This window comes from Pseudopipra pipra, chromosome 8, assembly GCF_036250125.1.
Source record: "Pseudopipra pipra isolate bDixPip1 chromosome 8, bDixPip1.hap1, whole genome shotgun sequence".
Classification (NCBI taxonomy): Eukaryota; Metazoa; Chordata; class Aves; order Passeriformes; family Pipridae; genus Pseudopipra; species Pseudopipra pipra.
In genome coordinates, this window is record NC_087556.1 from 6713055 (window position 1) to 6733232 (window position 20178).

The following is a 20178-nucleotide window of genomic DNA, read 5'->3' on the forward strand; positions in this document are numbered from 1 at the left end:
GGCCAGATGTCTCGGTGCTGAAGGTTACAAACATTCAATGGTACTACGGCACTTCACTCATTTTGGTCATATTGCTTCTCAAAATCTGGTTTTAGTCCATGGAATTCATCTTTCCAGGATGCCAGAACCAAATGTTTTTATGAAGTCTGGATTTAATTTTGTTTTTATTAAAGCCATGTCAAAATTAGAACCAGTATTTGTACATATTCGAAAAAGATTAGTGAAGTATTATTACTTATAGCCAAAAAATCACAGCAAATCACATAAACTTCTGCAGACAGATTATATTATTTCTTTCTTCTCTTGATATGTTAGTTGCTCACATGACAAATCTCTCTTTTTGTTTCCTTCTTTCCTTTCCCTCCTCCCTCCCACTCTACCCTTCTACCCACAAACCATAATTTTCGTAAGTCTTAAACATTTTTCTCTGTTGTCTTAGATTTTTATAATATACATTTCTTAATTATCTATTGTTTGTTCCAATCCACCAAAAGCTTAGCTAGTATCTCAAGCTGGTCTAAACCACTGGGATAAAAATAATGAAAAATTATCCATGTTAAAAAACTCCATCCAGACCTATTGCATGCATGTGCCTGTAAACAAGCAACTAAAATACATTCCATTAAATATATTATCTGAACTATCACACTGCTGACTCTGAAATACTTGGAAGGACAAATGTTTTCTAGGAATATAGCTGACTGTGAAAATGTACAAACATAGTAACCTCAAAGATTTGCAGCATCAGCAAAAGATTTCTGTATGGCTTGTCTTCCCAATAAAAACTACAGTATTTAACATGGTCCCCCATCAGACAAGGTCTTGTGTTCTTTAAAAGGGACTAGTTGTGCTCACTGTTTGTGGAATCTTACTGTCATAAGATCTGTAACTAGAGTAAGAAAATTATCTGGAAAAATGAGTAGTTTGGTTAACTAGAAGTTGTTAGCGTTCACTACGGGTCTGCTATAAACAAGGGTCTATCTGGACAGAGGCACAGTCCCTGAAGGATCTCCTTGAAGAACAGCTCTTCTTGGTACATAATTGAGAAGAATATTTATGCTCAAAAGTGGGAATCTTGTGCTTTATTTAAGAATTTGCATACATCAAGCTATGGGTTCTTGGGTCATTTCTAACAGATGGTAAGTGTTTACAAAGGAAAATGTGCTTCTAAGCACCCTGAGAAACAATACTGCAAGGCAGAGCAGGACTTGAATGAACTGGGTTCTCATGTGTGCAGTCCTCTGAATTTTAATACCCTTACACATTTTAACTCCAAAGAGACCATTCATACGTTCCCGTGATTTTAAGGATTGTCTTCCTCTGTGATTCAGAGAAAATTCTCATTTTTGAAGCATCTGTTCATCTTCATCCTTACAAAGCCTGATTAGGTGTATGTATTGTATAAATCCCAAGTAGCGATACAAAAGGATACATGAATTCTTTCTTAAACACATTTTTCTACCTCCATTGAGAAAAGACAAGGTCTTCAGCCCAAGTGCCGGTGAGAACAATAAGTGATGTACTGTTCAACGTCTTTCTGGATAGATGCCTATTAAATAGGAGTTTTTCCTTTAATATCCCCTTTTACTCTGTTTCAGGAACTTCAGGTGCCATGAAACCTACCTTTAAAAATAAAGTAACTATCTGCCAATTCACCATGATTTCTAAAGAATTACGTTTCCTATTCTTCTAAATAGATTCATATTCTTAACGAGCAGAACATCGGGGACAATTTGCCTAAACCAGTGATGTAATCCCTAATGGCAACAACTTTCATCCCAAACAGTCTGATAAAGATCCCCATGATATTCTCCCTAAACTGGATTCTGCTCTCATTTTAAAATGTACGAAGCTGCGGATGCTGCAATGAAATGGTATTTTGACACAAGACACAAAATGTTTTTTTTTCTGAGGAGGGTTTATAAATTCTGTGAAAATTATTCAAATACGAATGTTTCCCAGATGAGTCAAGCATGCAGAACAGCTGCCACTTAGCCTAGTGGGCAGTAGAGAAGACTTGACTAATTCCTGTGATACTCCACAAGCTTTTGGTTTTTTTCAAAGCTGTTACTGAAGTTCCGTTTGTTCTTTTCCTTTCATTTCCTTTTTCACCTTCACTTTGGAACAGCTGTATGTAACAAATTAGTTCTTGAAAGACAGGAACACTGAAAATATGATGTAAAATAATTTCCCCTGGGAGTTTAAACTATTTGTGTTAAATGAAATGAAAAATCAACTTAAACATCCACATGAATGCCCTAGGAGAAGTATTTAGCCACTGTGATACTTTCTACCTTTTCCCTCTTCACTAAGGAATAGAGTAAGAGATTTCCATTAAAATAATGTTATGTATGAATTACCCTTTGCCCATGGGGAATAGGGCAAATTACAGCTTTTATACTCTGTAATTTACAGGGACTTGTTTTGGGATGCACTAGGTTTACTACAACAGTGCTGAGTACTAAGTGTTTCCAGGGCATAAAATATGTCATTTGCAGAAGACCTGCACTGAACTCACAGGAACTATTCCAGCCATTTCAAGGATTCTGTTCTCCAGCCATGTGCAGAAAATGCTGAGGTGCCTGTTCAAAGTGCAATTGTGAGTTCACAGAAGGACTGGACTCATTCCCATACCCTAAGATCTTTTTGAGTATTTGGTAATACTTGGCTTCAGGCAAGTCTGTCTAATGGTTCTTATCCAACAGTCAGAAATCCAGTTAAAACCAGTTCACATGGATGACACCTGGCCCAAAAGATTGACCATGTGCAAATCATAGAGTTGCTGAGGAAGTAAAACATTCACATCTTGTCCTCCATCAACAGGTACAGTTCTCAGCTCCACATACAACAGCAGCTGTGCATGGGCACAGTTTCAGTTCTGTTTAAATACTGCAAGATATGGTCTCAAGTTGTCTTTATCAAGCCATGTTTCTTAGGCTGTGTAGCAAGTAAGATGTGTCTGGACACTCTGTGGCTCCAGCTGCAGTAGGACTGGGCGCAAACTCCTTTGAGAACAGCATCAAAGGAAAAATTCAGATTTCAGCAAATTTAATTTTCTGACTATTGTAATAATCACTGCACCTACTCAAAGTTGTCACAAAAGCCAGGGCTATGATGGCACTGAGGTATGTCAAACACAGAGGCACTAGGTGAAGTGATATCAGATCTGTTCCACTGGGGTACTCATAAATTCATTGGATCATATTTTGCCTCAAAGTTGGAGCCGTTTTCCAGGACAGAACTGACCAGAGTACATTACAGTTTATGAAGATGATATCTGAGCTTTGACTAACTTTAATCAATATACTAATAAAACAATCTACATACTAACAATACTGTTACATATGACATACTATTTTCTGAATGTATTTTTGACAAATACCTTACATGTTCTTTCTCTTATTAGGAAAGTCTAATAATTACTGTGTGAGGTAAATATTTTTTACTATTTACACAAGATCCCTGTTCATGAAAGGAGACATTTTGGGCATTAATCTGAGCCCTCTGAAAGACTGGCAGTGTATTAAATGCAAACCATTCTACCCCAGTGAGACATAATATGGGAACCTTTGGATACTGTGCACATGAAACACCTTCTGTCATTTAACATATAAGTTCTGTCCATCTTTGTAGTCCTAAGGTCAGGAAACCTTTAGTCAAGACTGCTGAAGAAGCTGGTACAAGCATTAAATTGCCCTTAAACCAAATTGTTGTGCATAATGTATTCGAAATGCATTTGTAAGTGCACACAGTGTTTGCACAGACACAGACACAGCTCTGTTCATCACTATAGCTCTCAGACAATACAAAGAATAAACAGTAATTATCATGCTTGGCAATTTTTAATGATACCTCTGTGATTTTGCTTACAACTTTATATGAAAGGACTGTAAAGTGCTGCCTCAGTGTCCCTGTCCCAAATGCAACCTCATGTGGTACATGCTCTGAAGACTGCTCTGGAAAGAGTGATTGAGGGGCTGGACATTTATCATGAAATGAGATTCGGTTTTTGTTACACCATGTTTTTCCAAATGGCTTCTGTCTCCTTGCATATACAAAATGAGGTGCTCTATCAATGATTGAGGGTTGTGTAGTGCAGAGTGTACCTGGAGAGAGGCAGGCTGGACAGGAGAGACAAATTCTCAATCCCAGAAACTCCTGTCCTCTTTGAAGGCATGAGATTGGGAAAGTTGCAAATTTCCTCTACCACAGACCTTCTGATGAACACACTAAAACTGTCTTGAAAGTTCATCTTGGCTGGAATTCATACGGATGAAGAGAGGCAATGATCATTTTTCCTTTACTTTCTCTGTACTTATTCATAGCTAGTTTTTGGTTGCCTCCTGTCTAGGCTTTCTTTTTTATCTTGAAAGTGCCTGTGGCCCACTTTTTAGTCTTCCCAGGGCAAGTGAGGTCTGTCCAGGTACTTTTCCATTAGTAAACAGAAACACTTGCTGTCTCCTAGGTGCTTAGCCTTGACAGCAAGAGGGGAGGGCAGAGCAGATGTGTTCTTCTTCAATTCTATTAATAGCATCGTAGCCTGATTGTCATTCAATGGGGAAATCACCTTTCTGCAGGGTTGATGCAAAGAAGTTAGAAATATAGATAAGCAAAATGTCTTTTATGTCTCCAGCTGTGCTCAGTGTTAAATCAATTGTAGGTGGTTCTTGTTCAAGGTTAGAAACAATATCCTGTGCAGTTTGGTTGTGTAAATCCTATTTGCAGAACTGCCCTCTGAACACAGCGTTCCTTCTTTCAGTCACGCCCCTCCAAACGTAGTTGATCCAGTGATGCCCAGGAATACATATCTTCCACTGGACATGTGCCTTCTCTAGTCATGGGTACTCAACAGGGCTGTGTGTGTTGTGTCCTTGAGGCTCACACAAGGTCAGGCTTTTGAACTACCAGTGCCAGCACTGGGGGACATTCAGGGGCAAACCTGGATGTTGAGATCTCTATTAATTGATAGGAATTGATAGGAATATCCAGCCAAACTCATGTGGGCTCAAAGGGGGCTGCACTATTCTCGTAGCACCAAGCCACTGTGACTCCGTTTAGGCATCTTCTTGCCTTGTACTGCTCCATGGATACAGTCCTGTATTGAAGAACCCTGTCTGAGCCTCCTTTCTGAGTAGAGCCACCTACCTAAAATGCCCCTACTTGCATGAGACCTATCCAGGATTAATGCCTCTGTCACTCCTGGTGTGGGAGCCATGGCTGGGAATACAGCCCTCCCAATGCCTTTGTTCTCTCACACCTCCCCAGGGCTCATTCACTCTCCCTAAGGCTGGCAACTCTGCTCCAGGTGCTGGACTCTGCTCTGTGAGACATTTCACCTCTAACACTGGCATGGGGAATGGGTGAACTAGATAATATACTGGTTTATTTTATCAGCTGATGATTATTTCAGTTTTAATCTTTTGTTGTGGTCAGGCTATTCTTATGTGACGGGTTTGCTGGGTTTTGCAACCCTAAACGTGCCAAAGAGACTCTGAATATGCTCCAGAGCCATTTCTTACTTCTCACAGATACTTGTTTTCCACACAATTTTGCCAGCTGACTTGGTGTTATTGGAATGAAAAGCACATAAATGCCTCCTAAGAAATGCTCGTGATTTGTTTGCTTCTCTTTAAAATCCTAATCCAAAAAGTTAACACTGACGTTATGCAAAATGCCACATTTACATTTAATAACAGCATCCTGAATAAATATTTAGAAAAACTGCAGTTTTTTAATTAAACCTGTTGTGAATGAAAGAGCAGATAAATAATGCATACAATAATAAACTTTCCTTAGTCAATCCACCCTTTTGGCAGCATAGTTAGTATGTGATTTTATAATATTTTTAAATAGGTAACATCTGAGCATGATCCTTCCTATTTTTGTGATTATTTGTTGACTGAGTATATGTACACACAGAGTTCATCAGATCAGTTGATTCCTCCATCTGTTCATTTCTGCCCAGAAAGGGAGACAATATTTTATTAATCATGAGCAAACTATAACATAAAAGCACAAACCCAGATTCACAGAGCTAGCCTAGCAACAGAGCAACATTTTAATTTCAGAGGACATAGCAAAAGGACTCCAGCATTCTGACTCAGTGATCAAAATTTAATACTCCAGATGGGTGACATTTCTCATTTAACAGCCTTAAAAAAACCAAAACCTAAACTCTTCTCTGTAACAACTCAAGTATAAATAATTCTTCTGTCTCACTGGCCAGATGAACTAAAACATTTATACTTTTTTTTTACAATGAAGATGTAGTTTGGTCTACAAATTGGAGGCCAATTTTTACTTTTCTCCCCTTGCTGACTGAAAGGTTATGCTCTCGTATCATCTGACCCAGACCTGGCTGTACATAAGGGGTGTTCCTGCCCACAAAGCTTATCCTGAAGTTCCTCATTCTACCTAAGAATAAGACCACCTGACCTGCGGACACAGTGTGAACTAGTACAGAAGACAGTTTCTTTTTTGAGCCCCGGAGTGTACTGCTGCTTCACCAATGATCTGATTATCAGACTCATGCTGCATGGATTAGAGAGCCACATTCTTGGACTCTGTCTCTGTACTTCTGAGCCCTCTGTGGCCCTGGCTTTACATTCAGTGCCCAATGTCCAGCATCAGCTGTGTCCTGCCTGAACAATGAAGCTGATAGGAGAAGAGCAGGAACCAGAATGAAAGAAGAAAGAAGCCCTCAACATCCCCCTAAGGGGCAGCAGATGGTTAGGATCACACTGAGGGTGGCTGCCATTGGCCTGTACAGCTGTAGGAAAGACTGAGCTGCAGGAGCAGCAACTGTAGGGAGCTTGATGCTGGAAGACACTCTGAGCATTGCAGACCACTGGAACAATGACTGAACACAAAACGCAGAACAGCTCTCCCTCCAGAACCAGAGTTAAGAATGAGCGTTGCTCCCATCATCAGCACAGCACAAAGCCAACTTCTCCAACTCACCTTTTCCTGCTTAATTTACTACAGATTGCATAAAACCCAAGAAATGCTAAACAGTGTTTCAGTTTGGGTAAAATTATGCAGGCCCATGGCAATTACAATGAAATGATGAATATTTCCAGCAGAACTAGAGGTCACAGTTTATAGATACATACACACACACAGACACACACACAAATTCCCCCACGTAGGAACAGACAGAAGATATTCCCACTGAAAGGGTTAAAGTTCATGAAACAGCCATACTCTTTCACTGACTATTCCTATTCTAATAGGAATACAATGTATTTCGTGTTATTTTATTGCACACTGAAAAATTATGTAGCTCATAAGGAAACAATTTATACTACAAAATTCCTGGTACAGAAAATTGGTGAAATGTTACCATTAAGCACTTTTAAGAAACAAAGATCCAGTTTCAAGATTTCAGGACATTCAGTTTCCAGAGAATTACTTGTTTGAACTTACATTATCAAATCTCCACGAGAAAGTGTATATTTTTTTTGTAGATCCTCACTAGTTTTTTTCTCACTTCCTATAACTGGCTTTGGTACTTGTAAATTATAAAAACACTGGGAAAAGTTATCCTTCTAGGTGGTCAGGGAATAGCTCTTGTTCTACCTGCTTTGTCACCATACACTGAACCCCAACTGCACCAGCCCTACAGCTGTACATATCAGGCTTGTTACTACAGATCAACTTCTGTGCACTGGAGTTATTTGAAACTGTGTTTTTCCACAGGTTACATCCCTGTGGAAACCTGATTTCTTCTATTTAGCAATTTTGGATTTTTTTTTATAATTTCAAGATAACAATCTAAATTTGTTTTCACATTTTTCCTCTCCTCCTCATTCTTTTTTTTTCCCTGCTTCCACAGCTTTTTCCACTTAAGATACAGCAGATTGTAAAACAGAGGAGAAAAGTGCCAAGTGTAGAAAAGAGAAGCGAGTAAGAAAATAAAAATTTCTTGGATTTGTGATTTTTCTCCCTTTATTTTGTGTGAAACTAAGATGGTAACAGGCTTAACCAGAATTTTAGTTCCTTCAGACTTACTCCAGTTCATGAAGTATTAAACTAACTTCTCATATTCTCTGAATTCTTTGGAACTGGCACTATGTTATGAGGGCTTTGGCTTGGTCCTGAGGGGACCTCCTAGATTCTACAGTAAAACAAATACAAATTATAATCCCTGAGAATGTGTCTCAACATGAGCAATCTCCCTACTTTTTGTTTGTTTGGGGTTTTTTTATTGACATACCTAAGGAATTGAGATGGGGTATTAAGGAATTAAAAAGAAAACACAAAACATTTTTCACACTGAAAGTGCAATCCTCTAAAATTAAAGTCTTTAATGATGTGTTTTCAGCGAGGGAGACAAATACCCAAAGAAACTCTCCAAAAGCTTCATTCTGACATATTTAAGTTGTGGTACAGCTGAAATTGGCTGCAAAACTTCCATTTACTTCAATGTGACTAAAAGGTCCCTCTGAATATCTAATCTGTTTTCTTTATGCTGTCATTTTTCCTGTTCCTATTATGAATACTACTGTAATTTATCTGCATAGACTTCTCCCTAGCTTTTTAGCTCCAGCAGCGTTTCCTGATTCAATTTAGCTCATAAACAACTGCATTTTTTGTTCTTCCAATGTATTTCAAAAATGGTACAATTTTCACAAATGGACCCCATCTCATTATATTTGTTCAGTCTAAAAGCACACAGATTTTCCTCAGGATACAGTGTATAATACTTCTTGTTTCCATAGCTAGTGTTTTTCTGCATATTATTACAAAGATCGAAGAAGCATCTTCAATACAGCTCATGAAATGAATTCAGATTCAAAATCTCCATTTTTTTTCTCCTACAGATACTAATGCTCTTTTAGAAGTGTGGAGCTTTTTCACTCCCACTTAATATTGAAATTCACACATTAATTCTGCCAAGTCTAAGAAAGTATTGATAATAAATAATAGTAGAATTATGTGGTAAATAGATGCTCTGTTTATTATACACTACAATGGGTTTAGAACATAGTATTTACTCATTATGCTGCAGAATGCTACATGTAATACCACCTAAAGAACTGCTCTTGCCTTTTGTGGTAACTTGTTTTGCAATATCTAGAATGATAACACAACATGGACCTATTTGCTCATCAAGTCACTGGAGGGAGCTAAGCAAACACATCAATTACAGTGAAGCAGAATTAGCAGCAAAACACACAATAACAGATTCTAAACTATTTGTTCGAAACTACAGTCTAGAAAGCCCTGAAATGTTTGATTAATAGAAAATAATGTGTAGCTAGTTTAAATATTTACAAAGAATACAGATGTTGCTGCCCACTGGTGGAACATTCCTTAGGTGAATCAACAGCCTGAAACAAATTCTACATGGTAGATGTTCAATTGATGAAAATCTACTCATATGCATTCAATGAAAATTGTAGAAGTCAGCTGGTTTCTCTAATGTGTGTGTAACTGGTGTCTGCAACATAACCTCTGAAACTACTGCTGTTCATTTGACTTCTGTATGTACTCCGTATTTATAATACTTGAAATTTGAATGAAACCAACAAAATAACAGGAAAATCCATTAGCAACCTAAGCACTGCTTCTATAGCATGTGGGAGGTTACTCTCAAGGGATCCCATTACCACGGAAGAGAGGAAGCTAATGAAGCTCCCTGTAGCAAGGGGGTTCATAGTGACAAATAGTCAGATTATCACTCTGCCCAGCACAGGTTAATGCAATAAAGTAAAGTAACAGAATGCTGGACTGCAAGGTGAGGAGTAGGGACAAATAAATCCAAACTAGAAAAGATATTCTTAGAAGAAAAATATTTAACAATTAGAAATAACATATCCGAGTATGAACACACTTTATATCCTGGTCACATAGTGTGCCCTGCTGGATTACATACTGTGAGAAATTGAAATTGTCCTGCATGTTTTTATTGGATTTGAGAAGACAGCATTAATTACAAATGTCCACATCTTTTCTCCCATGAACAACACATAAATTAGCTTTTCCAGAAAAAGTCTGCCAGTTTTGGCTTGATGCCTCCATGTCATGGTATTAGAGACATATGCAATCAGAGGAAGTGCTGGCATAAGAGAGTGTTGTATCACTCTGACTTACACTGATGACAAATCTGGCCCATTGTTACACTGCATAAAACTGTTACTGCTGAAAACAAGGCAAGTGAAACATTCCAGCAGCAGAGACAATGTGCTACACAAATTCAAAGCATCCAGGGCTCTATGAACCTAAACCAGCTATCAGATGGTAAAAACGTGCTGTCACTGCTGATTTGACCTAAGGGAAAGCCTCTCCTAATCATTACTAATTTCCTGAGTCAGTGTGTTCCCTTAATGCCTGTCAGTAATCACACAGATTTACTACTCAGTACAGTATTTGTGAACCAAAGGAAAAGCTCCTGATATTTAAAGATTATGAAAGACTATTAACCTAACATTAAAAAAAAATAAAGTAAAGCAAAAAAACCCCCACAACCCTATAAAGACAATGATGAGCAATGGCAGGATTTTGACTTATGACATTATGACAAGATAAGAAGCACCTAATCTGAGGGAGGAAAACAATTACTTAGGGCTGGTTACGTGTGTGGCAACATGTCCGTTACCTTTCTGCTAAATATCAAAGCTCCTGCAGTCCTTCCACACTATCCCTGTAAGTTGGAAATCAGCTTTGCCATTTATAACACATGGCATTTCACTGAGGCACCCAATTGGGAGATATTTTTAGACTACAGAGGAGAGATTTGTTGGCTAATAACCTTGCAGCATTCCTGCATTATGTTCGTGGAAGAGTCCCTGACAAAGTAACAGTTCAAACACTGTTTTTCTGTCATACTCTTGCTCTTTGTTAAATTCATCCCCTTCAACCAATAGCTTCTAAACAGCTGAAAATTCAGAAGTCTGTAAAAATAAAATGCCTGCATGAAAGGTATTGGATAAAATTCAGTCAAAGATCACAAGGTTAGGATGTGACGAGGCAAAAATTTCTGCTGTGGGAACAGAACAACTAGTTAGACCTATTGATTTGACCTATTATGTGTGGATAATACCTATCAAATACCTATTTGACCTATCTTGTGGATAGGTTTGCAGGAGAGGGCCCACAGCTTCTGGAACATAAATTTACTTTGTTTTGTTCATTAATGTCTCCCTGCTGCTGACCTAGAGAACAGAAAAGATAATTATTAGATGTTTTCAACACTGTTTCCCATTGAAATTAACTTCCTGTATCAGGAGCAGAAAACAAACACTGTAAAACAGGTCCAGTCCCCATATCTTCCCACTGAAGCAGAGTGAGTACTACGGATTCAGCACATTTCAAATACTGGTTATATCATTTATGCAATTTATCTTTCACATTGTGTAGATATCTCATGCCTCTTTCATTAGCTGAAGCAATTAAAGTACAGTCAAACATAAGATTTATATTTTCATATTCCCTCTTTGTGCGATTCATTTTGAGATAATTAAAATAATTTTTCAGAGAAGCTGTCACAGCATAATGAAAAATGTTATGGGAATATAAACAAGACTTGTAAACATTTTATGAGGTTTGTTTTTTTTTAAAGGGGGAGGGATCCACAGCAGCTTTAAAAAATCATAAAGGATTCCCAAGGTGAAGAAAGAACTGTAACAGGATTTTTAAGACTCAGCTTACAATTACTTGAAAATAATTGCTTTCCCAGAAAAGAAGCATATGAGAAAAACATCAGCTGATGAAAATAATTCAACATTTTTCCCCTTATATTTTCTTTGTGTGATTATTACTGTACCTGTCCAGATAACAGAACAGACAATGTGAAATAGTACACATCATTTCCTGTATTAGCTGCTTTAATCTGCTGTGATTGAGAATGTATTTCTGGACACTGTCCAGACAGGCTTCTGGCAATCAGAGCAGTGACGAGACCTGATGTACCTTGTTAATTCTCTTAAGGCTAAATCCCAAAGTCCTTGCCCAGGCAAAATTCTCATTGAGAGTTTTATTTAGGTTTGATTTTGACCTATTAACCTTAACATCTTGAATTCATGGTTCTTTCGTCCATATAAATAAAGTATCAGGTTTACCTAATATACTGATACCAAAAGATATTACTTGGTACATCTAACACCATGTGTCGTCATGTCACTGGGGATCATCACTGGAGAAAATCTTTCTGTGAGTTATGGGGTAGTTAAACTGATGTGAACATACTGAAATAGAAGACAGGCATTAGGTCATTTTATCCCCGTATTGCAAGCTGATATGTACAGGAAAACCACTGGATCCACACAAAGCACAAAATTACATGACTAACTTCAGGACTAAAAGAGTTCACTCCAGCAAAAACTTCTTGAGTTTTTTTCCCCCACTTCATTTACTGTCTATTCCTCTGGAGACTGGTCTACATATTAGTATTTTTCTTTAAGTCATCCTTGTGATCTTTAGCAGTCTGGAGTGTTTTAATTCTGTGAGAAACCACAAGCCAATGTGAGTACTTTGGGGCTGACATTCATTTAAAGAATACACCGTTAAAAAGGGAATATATACCTCAACAAAGATTCATCTTATTCCTTCAAAGACTGATTTTGGAACTCCTCTCCAGGCAGTAAGCACAGATCTTGCCATGTCAGTCACCTTTCTCTACACCTGTAATACTTTTATTTACCTTTTTAATTAAAAACAGTAAAAAAACCCATACAGCAAAAGCTATGTGTTTCTGCTCTTGTGCTGTCATTGCCATAAAATCCATCATTCAAAGCTTATTTTCTCTACAGTAAAATCTGACACTTGACATTTGGGAAGCTCCTCCCTGTATCTTTGCCTGCAACTTCTTACGTGACCTGAATCACTAGAGTCTCCATATTCCTTATCTTTTATGGCTGGAATTAACCACCTCTGTTTGTTTGATGGACTTTTTGCCACAGCCCTGTTTCAGTCTTCACTTTGTACTCTGCTGAGCTACAGGCCTAAAAGGCATTCTATAGGATAATGCAAGAGATAAGACATCTAAATGCCACCAGTTGGCTGCAGCAGAGGCTGGATTCATTCCAAGGTTCACCATGTCCCTTCTGTATCATCTCTGCTTTTATAGTTTAACTTACTTATGTGCCTTTACTTTAAGAAATATACTTTAAGCTTGGAAGTGCCTGCCATCAAAGATATTATATAGATAAAATTATCTGCACTAGGTCTGAGCCAGATGGCCTAAAGAACAACAGTATTACTGACACAATAGCAGAAACTTCTACATGTTTGCAGCAAATACAACATACCCTACATACATACCCTGAACAGTCACTTTTTCATGGCAGACATTCCTGGATCCCGAACCCTTTTTCCTTACAGATGACACTGGAACAGTCCAAGAGATCACTCATAAGCTAATGATTCAGTTCAGGATCATTTAGAAAGTTCTCTACAATTGGTTGTTCTTAATTGTATGAAATTTCCTTACTCCTTTGTCTTTAACCAACAAAATTCCTCTGTTGAATATTGCATACCTGGAATTAGCTACTGAAAGCACTTTGACAATTGTTGTTACACAGAGTTTGATGCTGTGCAATTTTCTCTTTAAAAAAAAAAAAACTTTTAATCATCTACTGCTTTTGTTTGTTATAACTAATACCAAAGCCCACCTGTGCAAGCCAGAGTGTAAAGTTACAATTCAAAGGAAAAACTCCACGCTTTCTATGTGTAACAGTTTTGCAGTAGGCAAGCACTTAAAACGAACCAGACCACCCAGTTCCCAGCACTGTTCTATTTGAAGTCCTTCTAATGTTGAAACTAATTATGCATCTAGCTAGGCAGGCGAGCATCAGAGCTGGAGAAACAGCTTGAAATAAAAATCCCAACAATTTAGGATTTAAAGGATTCAATTCACACCCTAATGCGAAGCCACAAATAATCATGAACTCTCACTTTGTTTTATGAGCATTCATTGCTGTTCTGTTGGATATGTTCTATTTTTCAATAATAGTTCATAAAGAAAATGTCTCTTGTGGTAAATAATACAAAATGTTTCATTTTCTTAAGAGTAGAGGAAAAGTTCCCAAGTTACAGTCACTGGTATTGCTGTATGCAATAAGCTAGCAAAGATTTTAAAGGAAGAATCTAGGATGGAAGGAGGATGGAAGTGCTGAGAAGGTGAGTTAGCAGAGTACACACCTTCACCTGGAAAGAGTATTTCGGCTGGCATACTTTTCATCTTTTCCCTAAACAAAGTGAAAATCTCTATCACTAGAAGGGGGATTCTACTGGTACCATCATGTTCAGAGATGGTATTTTCCAGCAGGAAAAATGCATTTTGAAAAGCAAAAGCCATTAAGGGAATAAGAAACTCTGTTCTCTCTCAGAAAAAGAATTAGAGAGAAAAGAAGAGAAAAGAATAAAGAAAACATGTGGCAACCCACTTTGTCTCCTGTTTTTCACTGTCAGTGCCCAACAAGAGGACTCATGTTACCAGAAGGCTCTCATTCATACAGATCTTCTCCCTTTCACACAAACATCCAAACATAGTTACAAGTCTTGCTTTCAAAAGAACAAGGTTGTGCACAGTATCTACAGCCTTCGTGTGCCCACAGGGGAAACACTCTTCTCCTAATCACAATCCCTTGGCAATCCAGCCAAGCTCCTGTTTCAAAGACATGCACTGTGAGTTAGGGTGTCATCCACCCTAGCCCTCAGTTCCCCTTTAACCATTCACCATGGCACAGATGTCCCAACAACAGCATTTCCATCATTTCCCTTCCCATTTAGAACCCTCATGGAGCCTCATTTCTGCCTGGCATCTGCAAGGACAAGCTAACCAAGGGCAAGGCCTCTGCAAAGCCCCAGCTCTTCAGCAAGAGCTCCAGCAGAACTGGGAACTAATAAAGGAAGAGCCAGCAAGGATGTTGATTTATAGACATTGCATCAGGATACATCAGTATAATTGGAACAGCAGAAGCAACACAAATATTAAATACAATTAAGAAACCATAGTTTTTTGCCAAGATAATTCACATTTGTAGCATTTTTTTTTTTCTGCAAAAGAAAGTCAAAGCTATCCTTTCAGACTTTCTTAGAAATGGGGAAAAATTTAAGTATGGAAAACCTGATTTTTTAAAAATACTTTCCTTATTTTTCCTAAAAATGGCATGTTTCATTTTAGGACAACCCCCCACACACACTTCGTAGTAAAAGATGCTTAGAATTTCTACTTCAATCGGCTTTCTCTTACATGTCTGCCATCCCAAACAATACTTCAGATATCTATTTAACCTGGGAAAGATAAAGCCACATTTGAATTCCCAAGCAAGTATAAATGTAGTTTAAATGAAAATAATCCAGCACCAGTTCTCACTTTTCTTTTTCTGTCCATAGTTCAGACATGTGGGTATTCTTCATATTTCTTTTTCTCCTGAGTCTAATCTGACATTTTCTTCCAACATACACAATTTAAATCCTAAAGAAGGCCAGAAGCAAAATTTATGGCTGGTAGAACTCCACTGAAGTCAAGAGAAATTTATCCCATGTGTATAAAGATCTGGGGGTACAGCAGTTGTAGCTTTAAAAAGAAAGCAGAAAAGTTGAAGCGCTCTAGACACAAAAAAGAAGTGTAGAAGTTTGCTTATATGGGTAAATTAATGAGTTTCGGTACATAATCCTGATTTACTGCCCTGGAGCTGTCACCTGCCATATAGAATACCCTCACAGCCTTGCTCCTCTTATAGTTACAAAGGATCTAACCCTACTGTAGCAGGATTTTGGCAAAAAAAAATTGAATCTACAAAGCCCAAATATATTTATTTGAAAATTAAAAACATAGTGTATTTAAAGATAAAAGCATAAGCCTCCTGCACAAAAGATTTATATGAACCTGACTAGTAAGACATTTCCTTCTTCTAAAATTAGTTGCTGCATGAGTAGCATAACTAATGAAATGGCTTTCTTATAGATTTGTCCCCTACTGTCATGACCCAGTTCCTGCAGCAATATTTCCAGCTGCATCCTGCAAGAGACAGCTCGAAAGCAGAGTTACAGCTCATCTGACAGTGCACAAATGCTAACTGGCTGGTCAGGTACATTTTGACTGATTAGTTATAACCAGATGTTACATATAATGTGTGAGTTCTCCCAGGAGGGTCTTCATTTGTGTACAGCTCTCTCTAGTCACGAGCCAGTTTTCCCAAATTTTGAATCCATTTAGGCATCTCTGACAGTCCTACCTGTTCCTCTTTCAGGTTTCACTGGAATTAACCCCTGGGCTCAAAAGTAAGTGGAGATGGGGCAGAACTGACAGGGAGACAACTGCTACACTATGGAAATATTTTCCTTGGGCACCTGACTTACAAATATAGAGGATAACATCTAGAAATACCTGACAATCCCTGTCACTATTACAAAATACTTCATTTAAACATCACAGAATTAATTCTTTAAATTATTTTTTAGGAAAAGCCTTAAAGAGATGAAGAACTGAAGAGCAAATAATAAGGGAAGCTGAGAAGTAACAGGGCCTTGTTAGTCTGTCAGAACATTTTTATAACATTGAAGGCCAAACCCGGATATTCTTCATCAGCTTGGCAATCCCATGGTGAGAAATCCTGTCATGAGTTCTAAGTGACACTCCTTGGAGCAGGCAGGATTTGGAGGTCTAGATTTCTTCCTCACCATTGGCGAGGATTTAATAAAAGACTGTGGGTGGATGCACCTGAAATGCAGGACAATTTCCTTACCCTCCTGCCCTGGGAAGCATGAGGGTTTCAGAAGAATTTTTTAAAATACAGGTTGTCAAGTAGTTCCCATGAAAGAAGTAAACATTTTGGTTTTTGTCTGGAAACCAAAGTACTTTGTGGAAAGCTTTATTTGCTCTAAGGTCTGATTTACCTGTTTTCCTAACATATTAGATTTTGTTCAAAGTCAGATAACCACTATTTTGAAGAGGGGGGGGGCGGACAGTGGGGGCACCCTAAAGGGTGTGGATTTTGTCTTGGATTAAAGACAATGTAGTGGCACTTCCGTCCCAGTTACTTTATGTCCCTATTTCATCTGGCAATCAGAACTCAAGACTGCAGATGTCAACACAAAATAATAGAGTAAAATAATTTAACATATTCAGATATTGAATGATATCTTTGGAAAAGGCAATGTAGGAGTTGTGCCACCCAGTGGAACAACTAAGAAGAAAATACTGTATACAGAAAGTTCTACAGTGCTCAAACTGCAAATACTCTCCATAGTATCATTTAGACCATGGTTGTTAATTCAACCCTTTTATTTATTTTTCTTCTGAAAACTCAGTGGGAGCTGCCAATACTTCTTTGCTATAGTAAATAGGATTTTAAGCAGTATACAAAAGACTGGTTCATGGGAGGTGTGCTCCTTTACCTTATTTTCTATCTTTCATGGCTCTATATAGACTTGATTTCTGAAAGACTCCCTTGCAATAAATTCAAAAGTTCTGCTTCAGCCATGTAAGTTCTCTCTTAATATTTGGCAGTAGATTAATTTCTATGGAGTATTTCTACAAGAGTTTAACTGGGGCTGCCACTGAGAAGCCAATGATCAAAGACTATAGCTCTGGTCTCAGCAAACAACTGTAATTGTATTATGCAAAGTGCAAGCAATCTCAGTCCTCATATCCAACAATCAAACTAGCACATGGGGCCATCTGATGAGGAAACACTCATTAAAGATGTTCAAGATCAACCTAATGAGGTGCATTTCAAGCAAAAGTCTCTACCTTGGAACAAGAACTTAAGTGAATAAGACACACTTAAGCTGTGCTTGTGGTTAAGGCTTTTCTATTCTGTTATTTAGCAAGACATTCTCTGCCCCATTTGTTTGAGAAAATGGTTTGAAAAAAAAAAAAATACCTGAGAGAAAGGCATTGTAAATCTCTTGTAGGCATTTCCTTGTAAAAGGAAACAGTGACTCCATTTAAGATTCCTCACTGTAAACTGAAGGACTGGGAGAACCTAAGTGAAGCTGCAGCATGGGAAAAACATCTTCTGTCTTGCATGGACTATCAAAGTGGGAGCCAGTCAATGCCTCAGCAAGTGCCAAAGGTAACATTCAGAATCCTTCTGCTGTGGAGGTGCTAAGTAGAACAGAATCCTTCTCTCCAGCAGCTTTCAAAGCCCAAACTCCTAGATCTGCTGATATACTAATGCTGTAATACATTTATCAATGTACATATTAGGTATGAGGTAGAGCTTTCTACATAAATGTTTGTTCCAGCTGCTGTCAATCTCTGATGTACCCTCTAAGTCCTCTTTGTGATGAACATCAGAATGGGATAGTTTTGCATAAATAATGCTACATCTTTGTTTTAAAAGGCCTCCAAATGCAATGCCATAGTACCAGACACAGAGGAACACTAGGCTTCTTTTCTGAATCCTTGAGAAGCATGTTAAATTGTCTTACTCCTCGTTCATTAAACAAGTTACCACACTGCCAGGTGACCTTTCAGTTGCAAATCTCTTCAAAACTGCTTTTTCTTGAGTTGGTTATTCAGCACGTTCTCAGAAAGCAGACATTTGTCCTTATTTCCTTATCATTCGATAATTATCACAAAACATAGGATAAAAAGGACCTTGTTTATTAAGATGAAGGGCAGTGTGAATATGTTCCTTTTTGGTATATATCTAAATATTTGCTGTTAAATATGAAACTACCATCCACCTTCAGAAAATGTAAGTTTTGCAATTTGGGGGGTGTCATGGTTTGAGATCCCCAAAATCTAATTCCCTAGTCTAAGCCCCCTGCCACATCTCAACCTAGTATAAAATGTGTTTCTTTTTTTCCAGACAAAACACGAGACTCAGAATGGGGGAAAGGGAATATATTACAATGACTGTACAAATAAATATTATAATACATTATACACACGATCACAACTATCTCTACCATGACATAAGTATTTACAAGGGATCAGATCTTTTCTCCCCTCCAAATAAAAGTCCAGGAGGGAAGAAGGACAGATCCCTTCTAGTCTCTGAGAAGCAGTATCTTCTAAGGCAGCAATCTGTCTTCTTCACATGCAGCAGCTGATAGCTGGATCTCTGCCAGCACTCACAAGGGGGGTATCCAAGCCCCCTCAGCCCCCGTCGTTTCCAAGCGAGGGGGTCTTCCATGGGCTACGTTCACCCCAGACAAAGGTCATTCCACCACGGTCATATCACGAAATGCAGGGGCATCTTCGTGACAGTCTGGTATCTTCAGGGAATTCAAATTCCCCTTTGCAGAGCTCCTGTGCCCTGCCTCAAGATGGCTGCGAGCTTCTTTGTAGCTTGCAGCAAGGGAGGGCCCCCAAGGTCACCCTCTCTGCATTCCGTCCTGGCTGAACTCTCAGGACCATGTATTCCAGGCTAAGGTCACACATATGGGTAGGTTGCCTGCTTGGAGGAAGAGCCAGCAAACAACTACCAGGCAGCTGCAACCATCTTAGCAAGACTGTGTCAGATAGTTGGACCACAGAACTTTCTCTGAGAACATTCTCTTAAGTTGCTTCATTGGGAGTTACTTGGAGTGATATAACTACATTTTGGTATAATTTGAGAGAAGGATATTGGGGTGACTACTCTAGAATCTTCCATTTCTAGTCACCTAGTTCAAAGTACTATTGGTCTCACTGAATCATTAAAGTGGTACTAAGGATATCTGACTGAGTGCCTCGGAACTCAGCAGTTACTCTGGCTTTGTGTGATCTGCCACTCTCTTCCTCCACTCTCTGCCATTCACACTCCTCTTTATCTCAGCCCTCAAGGAGTGAAGAGATGGTTGGCTGAATTTAGCATCTTACAAGTGTGCTTATGCACTGGAGCGTGCTTATGTGAATCTGACATGGTGAGCTAGTGGAAGAATGCAGCTGGTTTAGCAATCACAACAAAATAATCTTTCAAGCCAATCATGCTGTTCCTCTAGGCTCCTGTTTCCAGAGGATCCCAACTGGAGGGTTTGCAACAAAACCAAAGCAAATGTGCATTGCCAGGAAGCAAAGCAGAACACCTTAATGTGGGTCAGTACATCCACCTCATGACAGAGCTGGGGCTCTCGCTGCTTGGAGGCATGTACCCTTTTGTCTACCAAACAGCTACTTTGATTAGATATTCTACCTTGGGCTGTGATCTTGATTTTCTTATAGTCTCCAGCTGTATTTTCACATTTTCCTCAGACCATCTGCGAGAAGGATGGGGTAATATAACCACTGTTAAAAGC

General features: G+C 38.6%; 1 long non-coding RNA gene across 2 annotated transcripts in view; it reads right to left on the minus strand.

Moving 5' to 3' along the window:
• LOC135417841 (uncharacterized) overlaps positions 1-20178 on the minus strand; it is a 33143-nt gene that overhangs the window by 8877 nt on the left and 4088 nt on the right. Inside the window, exons 2-3 of one of the 2 annotated variants that reach the window (XR_010432232.1) lie at positions 20076-20167; positions 9887-11156 (exon numbers count right to left, since the gene is read on the minus strand). This is a non-coding gene — a long non-coding RNA (uncharacterized LOC135417841). Of the gene's footprint in view, positions 1-9886; positions 11157-20075; positions 20168-20178 lie in introns of those variants that run through there. The other variant, XR_010432233.1, reaches the window with a different exon arrangement.